Genomic DNA, 14682 nt, shown 5'->3' on the forward strand with positions numbered 1-14682 from the left:
AATAATGTGCCACTAACACAAAAATTCTTTTTATAGAAATTAGGCTGCGTGCTAATTTCAAACATTCCTCAATCAAACTAAATACTAAATACAGTGTGAGTCATAATCAAAGTAGACCCACTGAACTTAATAGGCATGACTAACTTAGGCCCACTAATTTCAGTGGGTCTACACTGAGTAGAAATTAGTTGGAGACGACTGAATAAAAATGATACCTAGACCTTGTTCACATAGGCAGCCATTAATCACACAGGGCTGCTGATATCCAATAGGAGTTAATTTATTTGGTGTTACTATTTGGTTGGCAATCCACAGATGGGCAAGTAATATGATTTATGTGCTTACATGCATGAAAAGAGAGTTGAACAGGACTGGGGAGGGGAAAGGAGATTTATGGAGATATTGATATTGAATGAGATTAGGCTCTGTTTGTGGAGATTACTAAGGTATTTCAGGTTCTCTTGTAGTTTTGAGAAACAAATGTTCCTATATATGAAATATATATATTTGTTTCACACAGAAAGTGATTAATGACTTCTATTTACAATTAACAGACCGATCAATCTATACCGAAACTCGCCATTAGCTTATGGAATCCACTGACATAAAATACGGATAGTGTTCAGCAGCTTTAAATGGGGAATAGACAAAGGATAGAACCATCAATGGGCTCGTGCATACCAGTTGGTGGTAGCGGGAAGCAGAGGAATAGTGGAGCGGAGGCTTACTACCCTTCTTGGGAACTTTCAGGACGCATATGGCTGACCACTCCTGGGATCAGGGTGCAAGAATAGATGGACCTAAGTTCTGATCCACAAAGAATATTCATAAGTAGTAGGTGGCCTTATAGCTGAGTCCAAGCAGTTGTGGACCTTGGGCCTCAAATTTCAGTGGCACCCTGTGCAACGCCATAATTCGCTGCTCCCCTGCCTCTTGTCTTCCATTCTACATCCCAGTTGTAGCCCGCATGCCTTCACACCCACTGCAACCGAACTGGCTGCATTCTCCTAAATCCACCTTTGGTCCAAGAGAAAAACACAGACATCACCATCACCACCATTTTCAATATCAATATCAATATACTTTATTCGGCCGATAGTCAGAAAAAAAAACATTTCTCAATACAAAGATAAACATATAAAACTGAAGGCATCAGAGGGATACATAAATGGGGTATGACCGCGCTACTAAACCTCCTACAGATAACCCACATCAAGCACCACCATTTTATTATTTGTACCCCACCCACCTGACTGGGTTCCCTGGCCACTGTGGGCGGCTCGGTTTACAAACACAATTGGTTCCGGAAGTCTGTACTTAACCTGAAACGTGCTTAACCTGAAGCGAACTTTCCCATTGAAAGTAATGGAAAGTGGATAAATCCGTTCCAGATGGTCCATGGAGTACTTAAACTGAAGCGTACTTAACCTGAAGCAAACTTTCCCAGTGAAACTAATGGAAAGTGGATTAATCTGTTCCAGATGGGTCCGCGGAGTACTCAACCTGAAGCGTACTTAACCCGAGGTATGAGTGTAATTGGTTCCGGAAGTCCGTACTTAACCTGAAGCATACTTAACCTGAAGTGAACTTTCCCATTGAAAGTCATGGAAAGTGGATTAATCCATTACAGACGGGTCCGTGGAGTACTTAAACTGAAAATACTCAAACCGAGGCATACTTAAACCAAGGTATGACTGTATATAAAAGCATAACAAAACATTACATGTTAAAGAGCTTCCCTATACAGGGCTGCCTTCCTATCTCTTCTAAAGGTGATATACTTACTCATCTCAGAAGGCCCTCTACAGTACATGGCCTTTTGTCTTTCTGCTGTTTCACCAGATGTGCAAGGAAATATACAGAGCTTTTTTTCAGATTACCTAGAAACTTCCATTTACCCTTCTCAAATAGCTTGCTTCGGCCTTGGCTCATTTCATTTCCCTACTATGTCAGCTTATGAGCTCCAGAAACACATCTGACATGTCTACTTCATGCCCATCTGACAAAAGCTGCCCATGCTGCCATCTTGCCAAGTCCTGGCCATGAAATTCTTATTCTGGAAGGAAATAAGGTTTATAGAGGATGGATCAGGTGTGTGTGTGTGTGTGTGTGTGTGTGTCAGGGTGGGGGGGTTTACTTCCTTTCTGTTAAAACATCTCTTACCTGAGGCACCGGCATCCTGTTCAACTTTCAGATCCAGAAACAGCAAACTCAATCTAGCTGTGGCAGGCAAAGGCTGAACTGGAATGCCAGCAACAGGCTGGGGCTCCCAAACCACATTCTCCTGGAAATAGGACGAGACCCGGAGAAACCACACCAGCCAAAAACCAAGCATTTTCACCCTGTTTGTTTAAAAGTGCTTTTCAATTTGTCTGTGCATGCCAGCAACCTTTAATATATCACTTTAATATTTTTCCTACAAATCATTACTAAATGTTCAATTAAAAATAATAATGCGTGTGGTATCCTTAGATTCTCTTTTTCTGGATCTCTGTGTCCTCATTATGTCATCTGCTAGAAGGAATGTGGAGACCCACCAAACCACAATTTTGCTCGACGTTGTTGAGAACAAGCTCTTATCCATTATACGATTTGTTACTGGTGTTTTGTTTTTGTTTTAAATCCGTTTCAGAGAAAAGGAGAATTCACCCAAAGAGAATTTGCTTAATATGGTCAAAGGCAGATTATCAAGAAATGAGCATGTAGCAGTTAGAGAATGAGAAATGCAAAAATTGGGTTTGCTGTGTGACAATTACTCTCAGTAGAGTATTCCGATAACTATGTAATGATTTTATAAATTTTTACTTGTTTGTACTGCTATGCCACTAGCATGAAGAATATATTTTATTAAGAAACTCTTGCCTGTCCTTGAAGAAACTGAGTAATGTTATAATTTGACAGCCATCTTATATTCTTATGCGTTTTGATTTTTTGACAGATGGGATAAAATTAAGGGGAGCAACCATTTCAAATGTTGTAACAGAAAAGAGGGTGGACAGATCATTGTTCAGTAATAGTCCTAGGTTTGCATGCACTGTCTTGCATTACCAATTAACGTGGGGCGGGGATTAGTCACCAGACTGCAAGTTTCCATTTTGAGGTTCAAGCTACATTCCTAGAAGAGCTGCCACATCAACAGTTACTAAACCTGATGTTTATGTTTACTTCCACTTTTGGAGGCAGGAGAACAGTCGCTTGGAATCATGGTGTCTGTCTGAGTGCTGTTTCCCCTCGGTGATCTTGAGGGAGTTAACTTGCAAGACTAGGAGAAATGAGATTGTCCATACACACAAAAACCCTGCCTGAATGCATTGATGAACCTTGACCACTTGATGCATTTGGCGAGCAAGTTCAAGAAGGATACTGACAAGCTGGAACGTGTCCAGAGGAGGGCAACCACAATGGTCAAAGGCCTGGAAACGATGCCTTATGAGGAACGGCTTAGGGAGCTGGGTATGTTTAGCCTGGAGAAGAGAAGGTTAAAGGGAGATATGATAGCCATGTTCAAATATATAAAAGGATGTCATATAGAAGAGGGAGAAAGGTTGTTTTCTGATGCGGCCGTCGAGACCACATAACACCGGTCCTGAAAGACCTACATTGGCTCCCAGTACGTTTCCGAGCGCAATTCAAAGTGTTGGTGCTGACTTTTAAAGCCCTAAACGGCCTCGGTCCAGTATACCTGAAGGAGCGTCTCCACCCCCATTGTTCTGCCCGGACACTGAGGTCCAGCGCCGAGGGCCTTCTGGCGGTTCCCTCGCTACGAGAAGCCAAGTTACAGGGAACCAGGCAGAGGGCTTTCTCGGTAGTGGCACCCACCCTGTGGAATGCCCTTCCACTAGAGGTCAAAAAGAACAACAATTACCAGACCTTTAGAAGGCATCTCAAGGCAGCCCTGTTTAGGGAAGCTTTTAATGTTTGATGGATTTTTGTATTTTACTGTTTTGTTGGAAGCCGCCCAGAGTGGCTGGGGGAACCCGGCCAGATGGGCGGGGTATAAATAATAAATTATTATTATTATTATTATTATTATTATTATTATTATTATTATTATTATGCTCCAGAGAAGCGGACACGGAGCAATGGATTCAAGCTACAAGAAAGAAGATTCCACCTAAACATTAGGAAGAACTTCCTGACAGTAAGAGCTGTTCGGCAGTGGAATTTGTTGCCAAGGAGTGTGGTGGAGTCTCCTTCTTTGGAGGTCTTTAAGCAGAGGCTTGACAGCCATCTGTCAAGAATGCTTAGATGGTGTTTCCTGCTTGGCAGGGGGTTGGACTGGATGGCCCTTGTGGTCTCTTCCAACTCTATGATTCTATGGGTCTGATGGTGAGGTATGGAAAATGACATTTATATTCGACAAGGAGGGCTCCCCCCACCCTTTGCTTCTCTTCCCCTCCCCAATAATGGAGCAGTTTACATTTACTTTTTTTAAAAAAAAGGCTTTCTATTCTGTGGAAAGTGTTTTAGGACTTTTCGTACACCTGCTAGCTCCATTTCATTTGTTTAAACACACTTTCTAACGGCGGAGTTTATATGTATTTTCCAAGAAAATAAAATTGCTAAAAATATACACATGGTGTCGGGGAGACTGTCGGCAGGTAGCTAGGTTGGGGACTGGTGTGTGTTGCACTTCATGCCAACTATAGCACATTCATCATTATCATGGGGATTGCCCTTGTGTATGTGTGCAAACTGCTCTCTCCTCCACCCTTCCCAACACCCAGGCATACGCTCCCATGGAAGGGTGATGTTAATATGTGTCTGACTGGGGGGGGGGGGGGAGAGAGAGACTGTTTAGGGGGGTGTACAAGAGGCCTATTGGGCACAAGCGCTGCTTTATGGCTAATTACAGTGTTTTCTTCAGCAAGGTGTTACCGCTATTAGCCTTGAAGCAATTTTATGCTCCATTGGTAGGATATGCCTCAGCCATTCTTGGTGTAGTCATTGCTTTTGGAAAGGGGCCAACAAAGTTAATTTCCACACAGAAACACTCCCCATTATTCAGTCCCCTGGAAAAGTCCTCGGAGGTGAGCCCAGCTCGAGTCTGCTCCAGAGAGAGAACCTAAATCGCATCTGCCATTCTGGTGACCAAAATGTGCATTTATTACCGACCTGGGATTGACCTTTGTGCTGTAACAATGCATGCCCCCCCCCCCCTTATGCCGTGAGGGTTGCCCACATCTGAGAAATTCCTTGCTTCTTTTCTCATCTCGGAGCGATTTTAATATTTTTTGGGGGAAACAATTTTATGCGCTCGGCGTTTCTCCCAGCTTGTCTTATGGTTGGGGTAGAATCACAACCTTGGGATAAGCAGATACAGACTGAGATTATGGAGAAAACATATGAAGAACTCAAAGAATTCCACTCTTTCTACCGTTGGGGTGCCTTTGCAGCCAGCCTTGGGATGAGGTCAAAGTGGGGGGTACACTTTGTGACCCTACCATGGTTCCCCAGGGAGTGGGGCAGGATGAGCATTGAAGCTCAGCTTCTCCCCATTGCCAGCTTCACAGAACCCCACTCACTTGGCACTTTCAGACGTACCTCGGAAGTCCACCGGAATCCATTCCCGAAGTCCACTCGACTTCCAACACATTTGGAAACCAAGGCACGGCTAGCAATTGACTGCAGGAAGCTCCTGCAGCCAAACGGAACGCATGGAACTCGGATCGGACGTTTGGGTTCCAAAGAACATTCGCAAACCGGAACACTCACTTCCAGGTTTGCGGCATTTGGGAGCCACAATGTTTGATTTGCAATGCGTTCGACCTCCGAGGTAAGATTGTACGAGAAAAACTGGCCACTATGGGGCCAAGCAGGTTTTGTTTTGTTTTGGCCAGTTGGTTGGAGGGCAAAATTAGACATTTGCTAGATAAATAGCCTGCAGCCATGTATCTATTCCCGCCCCCTTTATTTTCAGGCCTTGGTGTGTGTGTGTGTGGGGGGAATAAGCCTTATCAAGAAGGCAGCTCTTGGGGAGGGAGGAGAGGCTTCCCTCTTCCCTCCCAGTGTAATTAGAATCGCACACAAATTGAAACCAAATCAGAAACATCTTTGCCTTTTCAACTAAAAGAGGGAAAAGAGCACAGCCTCAAGACAAGGAGCCTCCCTGACAGCCAAGATGACTGACAAATTCTTGTGGTTTTCTCCAAAAGTCAAACCAAAATCCAGCCACCAGCCAAGCTCAGCTCTGGCAATTCTGCACTGCCTGGAAATGAGTGCAATCATATCCTAATAGCTATTTGGATAATTGTTCATAAGAGCAATCTGCCAACCCATGCTGGACACGAGTCTTTATTACAAATATAGCATGCTGCCTAATCTGGAATATATTAAGTTGTTATTTCTGTAGCTGTTTCCCCCCCAACCTTTAAAGAATGGTGAAACCATTTATCAGCCATCAAGGAGAAAGGTTGTACGTATAGTATTTCTAAGCCAGGTTGTTGTGCAGCAGAGGGTGGGGCGGGGCGGGCGAAGGGGGAATTAAATAGTCTGAAGCAAATCTGTTCCCGAACATACACAGCAGTTTTGGTTCTCCATTACACCATCGAGAAAGCAGTTTGGAAAGGAACGACCCGGAAAGAAATCTCCCCCAACTTTTGTGCCAAGATGGTTATGTTGTGCTGGTTCTGCTCCTTGAGAATTCCTGTAGATGAGAGCAGATTCAAGAGCTAGAAGTTAGTCTTAGCTGACTCTTTAACAAGGTGCCCACTAGGTTCACTTCCACTATGTTTGTGACGTGTGGTGCAGGTTCTTCATTCAAAGGTCAGAATGTGCAAGCATCCAATGCTTGCAATCTCTCTCCTTACTTTGCTAGTTTTGTTTTGTTTTGTTTTGTTTTGTTTATTACATCTATGTCCCATCTTTTCCACCTAGGAGCACATAGGTGGTAAAGGTAAAGGTAAAGGACCCCCGGACAGTTAAGTCCACTCAAAGGCGATTATGGGGTTGCAGTGCTCATCTCACTTTCAGGCTGAGGGAGCCAGCATTTGTCCTCAAACAGCTTTCTGGGTCATGTGGCCAGCATGACTAAACCGCTTATTGCCACAACAGAACACCCTGATGGAAGCCAGAGTGCACGGAAACGCTGTTTACCTTCCTGTCACAGTGGTACCTATTTATCTACTTGTTCTGGCATGCTTTTGAACTGCTAGGTTGGCAGGAGCTGGGACAGACTCGAACTGCCGACCTTCTGATCGGCAAGCCCAAGAGGCTCAGTGGTTTAGACCACACCACTACCCTCATAGGTGGTATGCATAGTTCTCCCCTCCTTATTTTATCCTCACAACAACCCTGTGAGGTAGGTAAAGCTGAGAGGCAGTGACTGGCCCAAGTGAGCTTCAGGGCAAACGGGGATTCAAACCCCTGTCTCCCAACACCCATCATCCTGGTTTAGAGTTGACCCAGTAAACTGAAGTTATAAAAAATCTATCCTATAAACCATAGGAGGGACATGGAATTTATTGATTAATAGGTAGAGCAGACATCATGCCTTTATCTCATGCCTGTATCTCAATTTCAAACCTTTATTTGCATGTAGACAAAATTCCAAAAGGTTCTGTACAATAAAATCACTCAGCAAAATCCGCATCTAACAATTAAAATACTGTTTTATAACATTCACGGATCCTCATTGTGCATTGCAGACACCTGGCCACTGTCTTCATCTCATCCCCATCCTGGGTAAACATTAGGAAGGCTACCTTGCATTTGTCTGACTGCCACTCCCTGCTAACAACCCACTGATTAATGAACTTGGATCAAATTGTCTAGTACAAGGGGCAGTGCAAAATAACACGCACAACTGCTTTTATATGGCTGGATCTACACGCATTAAAATAATGTTACAGGAAAACGCATTGTAAACCTCATAATGGGAAATCACATTGCCGAAACATGGAATTCCACAGCTCCAACTGGTGTCACAGTGCTATAACACATTTAAAATGCTTTTTCTCTACTAATGTTGCTGAGTCCTATGACTCTGCCCACAGGGACATAGTCTCTCTGCAAGTGGTGTTTTCTAGACTCTCCCTTGTAGAATTGCTGATGGCAGCACATTGAGTCTTGCTTGCATGTATGCCCTGTGTTGATTTGGGTTACTCAGGTTAGTCATGCATTTATAATTTATTGAAGGGGTGTTTATGGAGGATGAAGAAGAGGTGATGCATGAAGCAATGTGATGTGGGAATGTTCAGGGTGGCAGGAGATGATATATTGTTTATTAATATATCCTTCCTAACTTGCGCTAGGAAGTTCCTTTACTTAGCAGAGTGCATTCCCCTTTACACAGCAGAAAACTTGTTGCAAACGCGTGTGAGTTTCTTAAGACAATACACAATTCAATCTGGCTTGTCCAGATTGAAATATGTTCTAATATTTTCCTGGTAAGGCCCCTTGAATCCCTCCTAAAAAAATAAAGACACCACAGTCTTATTCATGAGTAACAAAAAGAATGTTCACTCACAATCAGGCAGAGCACAGTGTGATCCCTGAAGTCAGCCTTTAGGCTTAAAGTTTCAAACATATACAAACAGGTTTACCCCATAAGGGAGATTTATCTAGTGACTGCAGGCTAGCAGTCCAGCATTTCACAGGACGAAAGGAAGATGGATAATAAAGAGAGAGGCAGCATGCCTTGGCCTTTTACCAGGTCTGGAAAGGTCACGCCCACCCCCTAGTCACATGCAAGGAAGGATGCTCCAGGCCAGGAGGAACAGGAAGTTTCAATTGGCTGGACCAAACATTCCCTTGCATGTCCACTCTAGCAAGACAAGGAATGTTGTACTTGACTGCTCTCAGTGGATTACATTCCACATGTGAGATGGTAGTTGTCAGAATGAATGAAGAATGGGATAAAATAGGGAAGAACGGGAACTGTACAGGACAGTTATGCTGCCCTACGGCCACAGTTAGTGACCTTTATACCCTCCCTGGTATTTGTGGCAGGTGTCAGAGGATCCAACCCCCATGGTAGGTTACCAGGAATGGATAAGACAAGGAAAGTTCTTGCCGATGCTTTTTATTCAATATTCACAGACAGAGGCTTAGAAATGCAGCCCCTTGGAGTAATGGTGTCGCTCCAAGTGAGTCTCCACCCCCCTCCCTCTCTCCCATTATCCATCATCACTATGGGTGCTAAGATGTGACCTCTGCTTCTGAGCTCTCTGCTCTCCTACTTTCAATGCCTGCTGGGTTCTGGGAGAGGGGGGGGGTCTGAAATGCTTTCTAAAGACACTGTGTCTGTCACTTGTCCCCCCCCCCCGGTGCTTCTTCTTCCTCCTCTCCCATTATTTCCCAGCTTTCCCCCTCATCTGCCTCTGAGCTGTGATCTCCCTCAAACCCCTGTTGTAATTCTGAACTGTCTTCCTCTTCTCTGGAAGGTGTCAGGCTGGGGTGGCGGTCTCCACCATTCCTCCTCTGCCCAGTCCCTGACAATTTGTGACATCATCATATTACTGTTGCCAAGTCATTACCAGAAAAGGCTTCTACACCTTTAACAGCAGCATGGCAGCAGGAAGAAATGCAGCAGGAAAGGAACTCTCCCATTCTAGTACTGCAGTGATAGGAAGAAATGGTCCTACATTACAGTAACTTGCAGTGGGGCTTTGAGTGTGTCTGCCTCTGTTCTGTGGAACAGTATTCTCTCCAGGATACAACAGACACCCAAAATCCGTACTTTCCAGAAATAATTGAAGGCATGCTTGTTTTGTTCAAGTCTTCCAATGGATGAAAAGGTGTATTTTTTATTCTTTTTCAATTTACTTCAGTTGCTTTTTGTCCTGTTTTTCAGACTGTTTGTAACTGTTTGTATGGTATGTGTGTAAATCACCCTCAAGACATATGCAAAAAGTGATGCATAATTGAAAGGGGTTAGTACCCGTCGCTCTCCCTCTTCAGAGACCCTGGATAGTTTGATAGTTTATCTTCCTGATTTTATCATAACAGAGATTGGGAGCTGCTTTGTGAATCCCATAAGTGATGGAAGCTGTGGGGTTTATTACATCTCTTTACTGGCCAATGCATAAATATTTGAGCATTACACTTGACAAATATTCTGTGGGTATATTTAAGAGCTGATAATATTGATACCAAATAATGCAAAAACATTTGAGTTTTGTTTCTCTGTTTCATATTTCTTAGTTTATATCTGTTGGCTGGTGATCTGATCTTCCCGTCCACTGAATGACTAGTTCTGAAGATAAATGCTGATTTATTCCTTGTCTAAATGTTAGGTGAATGTTCTTAGTGGCTGCACTGAAAAGCATTCTGTCTGAAGTGTCTGAGATATGAAACCTTGTGACTGGTCTGTGATAGCTGTTTCAGACATGCAAATAAACACTTGATCAGGGGTCAGCAAACTTTTTCAACAGGGGGCTGGTCCACTTATCCCTCAGACCTTGTGGGGGGGCTGGACTATATTTGGGGGGAGGGAAATGAACACATTCCTACGCCCCACAAATAACCCAGAGATGCATTTTAAATAAAAGCACATATTCTACTCATATAAAAACACGCTGATTCCCGGGCCATCCACGGGCCGGATTTAGAAGACGATTGGGCCAGATCCGGCCCCTGGGCCTTAGTTTGCCTACTCATGCACTTGATGATGAAGTCATGAGACGGATGTATGAATTAGCCTTAGAAACAACAACTGTATCCCCCAATTTGTGGGCCAGTGAGAATTTGCTGGAGGTTCTAGAGATGATTAAGTTATATGATGAGTTTTATGTAAAAAAGAAGACCCAATCAATGCATGCAAGTCAGGTGGGAGACAAAATGTGACCTCACTCTTCCCCACCCCATTCATTAGTTGTATCCAGAATTAAGGGCATCTAGGCCTGTGTCTTCTCCAGAAGTGGCGGAAGGCATTTTTATTCAGACAAATATTCTGAGGCAAATGATGAATTAAACTATGTACGCAATACACCTTAGTTAACTGACTGCCTTAATTCTTGCATCAACTCCCTCCCCCTTTTAAAATACCGGGGGGGGGGGGCTGAGAACGGAAAAACTGGCATTTATTTGACAGAAATTAATTGTCTTTGGCTGCTGTCTGAGCAAACAGGTACAAGGTGTGGGGCTCGCCTTGCTTTGACGTCTGTTGTATTCCCCACAGAAGTCATGCAAGGGAATCAATAACCCCTGTGTTTTCTGGCTATGCCTAGCAAAGGTGGCGCACAGAGAAAATACTCTTCTATTTATACCCAGAACTTAATGAAGTGAAATTATCACAGCCCCGACAGGCCTCGGGTGTTGCAGCTCCCAGGCATGGCTTGCCTAGGTAAAGATTTGCAGGCTGTTTTTAATTCCATTTTTAGAAACGGAATTCAATCCCTTAATCACTTCAGATTTACATATTCATGGCGTTCACTCATCTAATTCGCTCTAAAAGATGGCTGATTGAATAAATGTTATTCCACAGAGGCCCTCCCCCCCCCGATTAATTTCAAATGAGTTAAACAAACCCACCAGCCACTCTTAACACTATTGTATCTTACAGAGGCAAAATCAGCAAATGTATTTTTACCTGAAGCGGCAGGGAGAGGTGTATTCTTCCCTCTGGTCTTCCTATTCTTCTCTCCTGGGGCTCATAATCTGTTAAATGAAGTGTTGCAAATTTGAATTTTATCTTGCCGTTCTAAAGGCTAATCTTCCTTTTCAGGCTGCAAATCCATCTTGCTCTTATAGTAAAAGTAACTGTGAAGAGCAGGGACGTAGCCAGAATCAAAATTAGGGGGGGCAAGGGGCAAGGGGTGGGGCCAAGGCACGGGGGAGGGGCCACAGTGGGGCAAGGAAAGCCATGGGTGTTCAGGAGCGAGGGGGCGCCAGGATCAGCCCGAAATCGGGCTGCTCCAACCCTCCCTCCCCCTCCGCGATTGGCAGGGGCGAGGGGGCACCAAGATCAGCCCGAAATCGGGCTGTTCCGATCCCCTCCTCCCCCTCCGCGATCGCCGGGGTGGGTGGAGGGAAAGCTGGCTTTCCCTCCACCCGCCCCACAGCCAGCAAGGGAGAAGGGAGATGTCCCTTCTAGCCGGCTGGCTGTGGGGCGGGTGGAGGGAAAGCCCCTGAGCCGCGCAAAGTGTTTGGCTGCCTTTCCCTCCACCCGCCCCACAGCCAGCCGGCTAGAAGGGACTGTGGGGTGGGCAGAGGGAAAGCCAGCCAAACACTTTGCGTGGCTCTGGGGCTTTCCCTCCACCTGCCCCACAGCCAGCTGGCTAGAAGGGAGATGGCACCGGGCGGCAGCAGGCAGCGGGGCAGGCTGGCCACCACTGGCCCTGCTTCTAGGGGGGCAACTGCCCCCTCCTGCCCCCCACTGCCTACGCCCATGGTGAAGAGCAACAAAGCAAGGGCATTTCTAATCTCAACATGAACTACCCTGCTTTGTTGTGTCTCAGTGTTAAAATCCTTTAAACGGGATGAATCCTGATATTTTCTGAATGCACTGTTCCTTTTGCTTTCCACTAAAATGCAGGGTTGGGTGGAGAAGCAGGGTGGTCAAAAAGGTTTGCTTTAACTGCAGACATTTGGGGAAATGTTACCCTTTTTTCGGCTCCTTTTTTCAACAGTATTCCTTTGCTAAAATATACCTGGCATTTTGCGCCACAGAAAACCTTGTCAGTATTTTAAATAAATGGTTCAATGGAATAGTCCATTGGGAATAAAGAGGGCTTGAGCATGAGAGAATGCCGGGGGGGGGAGTGACTAACAAAATAGCAATAAATAATAAAAATAATAAAAAGGAGTCATCAGTGAAAACTGTTCCTTTCCTCTGGTCGCCAAGGAATACCACAACTAACAAGGGACAGGCTTGGAATCACTTCTCAGGAACGTTTCCTCTGTGAAATCATGAAGTCAAATACACCCTTCCCGATTTTACATATCTGAAGCGAAGAGCCTGTTTTCTCCCCCGCTGGCAACCCTGTTTTATTTTGCCTTGCAACATGTGGCTTGGCCCATGAGATATCTGGAACTGTTTGCTCCCCTAGTAGCTTTCTGTGGTGTACCTGCTACCTGTTTTTAGCACACGATGGTCCAGTTTGCATTGCTGGTGTGGTCCTGCCTTTTGGCAGGAAGCTGGACTAGATGGTTTTTGGTGGTTTCCAGCCCTCTGATTTTAAGGGTTAAGGGTGGGGGCTGCTTTGGCTTAAATATGCCCAATGAGCTTTTGCCTTTCCTCCCTTTGAATGGCAGGTCATACACTGCCGTATATGTAAGATTTGGTAATGTGTGAATGCTTTGCAATCTTGCGTGTGTACGTGTGTGTGTGTGTGTGTGTGTGTGTGTGTGTGTGTGCGTTTTACCCCAAAGAGCTTGACTGTTTTTATTTGCTATTGCTTTGCTTTGAAATAATCTCCCGCTGCTGTTGCTGTTTGCGCTTATTTATATTTGCAGAGTCTTACTGGGACATTTTATTGCTGTTTTTGGGCCTGATCCTTTCTTTACTTTATAAACCACTTTGAAGGCCTTGAGTGGGAAAGTGATCTATAGATATGAGTGAATCAACATTTTCCACGTCGACCCAGTTCAAACTTTTTGGATGTGGTTCCTGCTCCGCCAATATTAGCCTGCCATACAGCATCAATAATGTCTAACGTTCCACAGCATGTGGGCCACTAAGTTTATGTGGTTTTTTTTAAGGGCAGTGTACAGTGGTACCTCAGGTTAAGAACTTAATTCATTCTGGATGTCTGTTCTTAAACTGAAATTATTCTTAACCTGAGGCGCGCTTTTGCTAATGGGGCCTCCTGCTGCCACCGCACCACCGGCGCGTGATTTCCTTTCTCATCCTGAGGTAAAGTTCTCAACCTGAGGTACTACTTCTGGGTTAGTAAGTTTGTAACCTGAAGCATTTGTAACCCGAGGTGTTTGTAACCCGAGGTACCATTGTATTCCCACTTCCATCAAAGCCATCAGTAGTGGCACAGGTAATGTGATCTGAGTGCATAAGAGTGGCAAAATATACGTTATCAGCCAGGAAGTGTCAAAAGATTACTGCTCACACCATACGGAAGGATCCGAAGTTAGCTCTAGGATCCATTGTTGACAGGGGAAATGTAGATTTGGAGCAAGAGGACTTGATAAACCTCATTTCAGCAACGGCAGCTCACCCCGTCACAGGGATTTGAACTGCCGACCTTCTGATCAGCAAGCCCTAGGCTCAGTGGTTTAACCACAGTGCCACCTGGCTTAATATTGATTGTGTGTGTGTGTGTGTGTGTGTGTGTACTGTATATACAACCAGGGCTATTTTCCAGCAGGAACTCGCCGGAACTCGGTTCCAGTACCTCTCAGGTGGGTACTGTTGCCATTCTAAGAGAGCAAGGGAGGCGTTTGTGGTGAGTTCCGGCACCTCTTTTCAGGAAAAGCGGCACTGTAAGCAACATAAAAGCAATACCCGTGACATCAAAAAGTAAAATACATAGTCAAGAAGCAGACAAAAGAAGAACAACAAATAAAAATCAGAAATTTGAAGAAAACAGAACCAGGGTCTGATCTTTCGGGTCAGGGAAAGCCTGGGTAAAAAATTGAAGTATCTTGTACTAAATAAAACATTTGTTAACATAAAACAACTTCTGGCTTTGTTCCCTTACACAAGTAACAATGCATGCGGGAATTCCCTTCCGCGCTGTACAATTTATTATTATTTTAGGAGGGGTTTTTTTGTATTAATTCCTTTGT

The sequence above is a fragment of the Zootoca vivipara genome, chromosome 2 (genome assembly GCF_965207765.1).
Source record: "Zootoca vivipara chromosome 2, rZooViv2.hap1.1, whole genome shotgun sequence".
In the NCBI taxonomy this organism is placed as follows: Eukaryota; Metazoa; Chordata; class Lepidosauria; order Squamata; family Lacertidae; genus Zootoca; species Zootoca vivipara.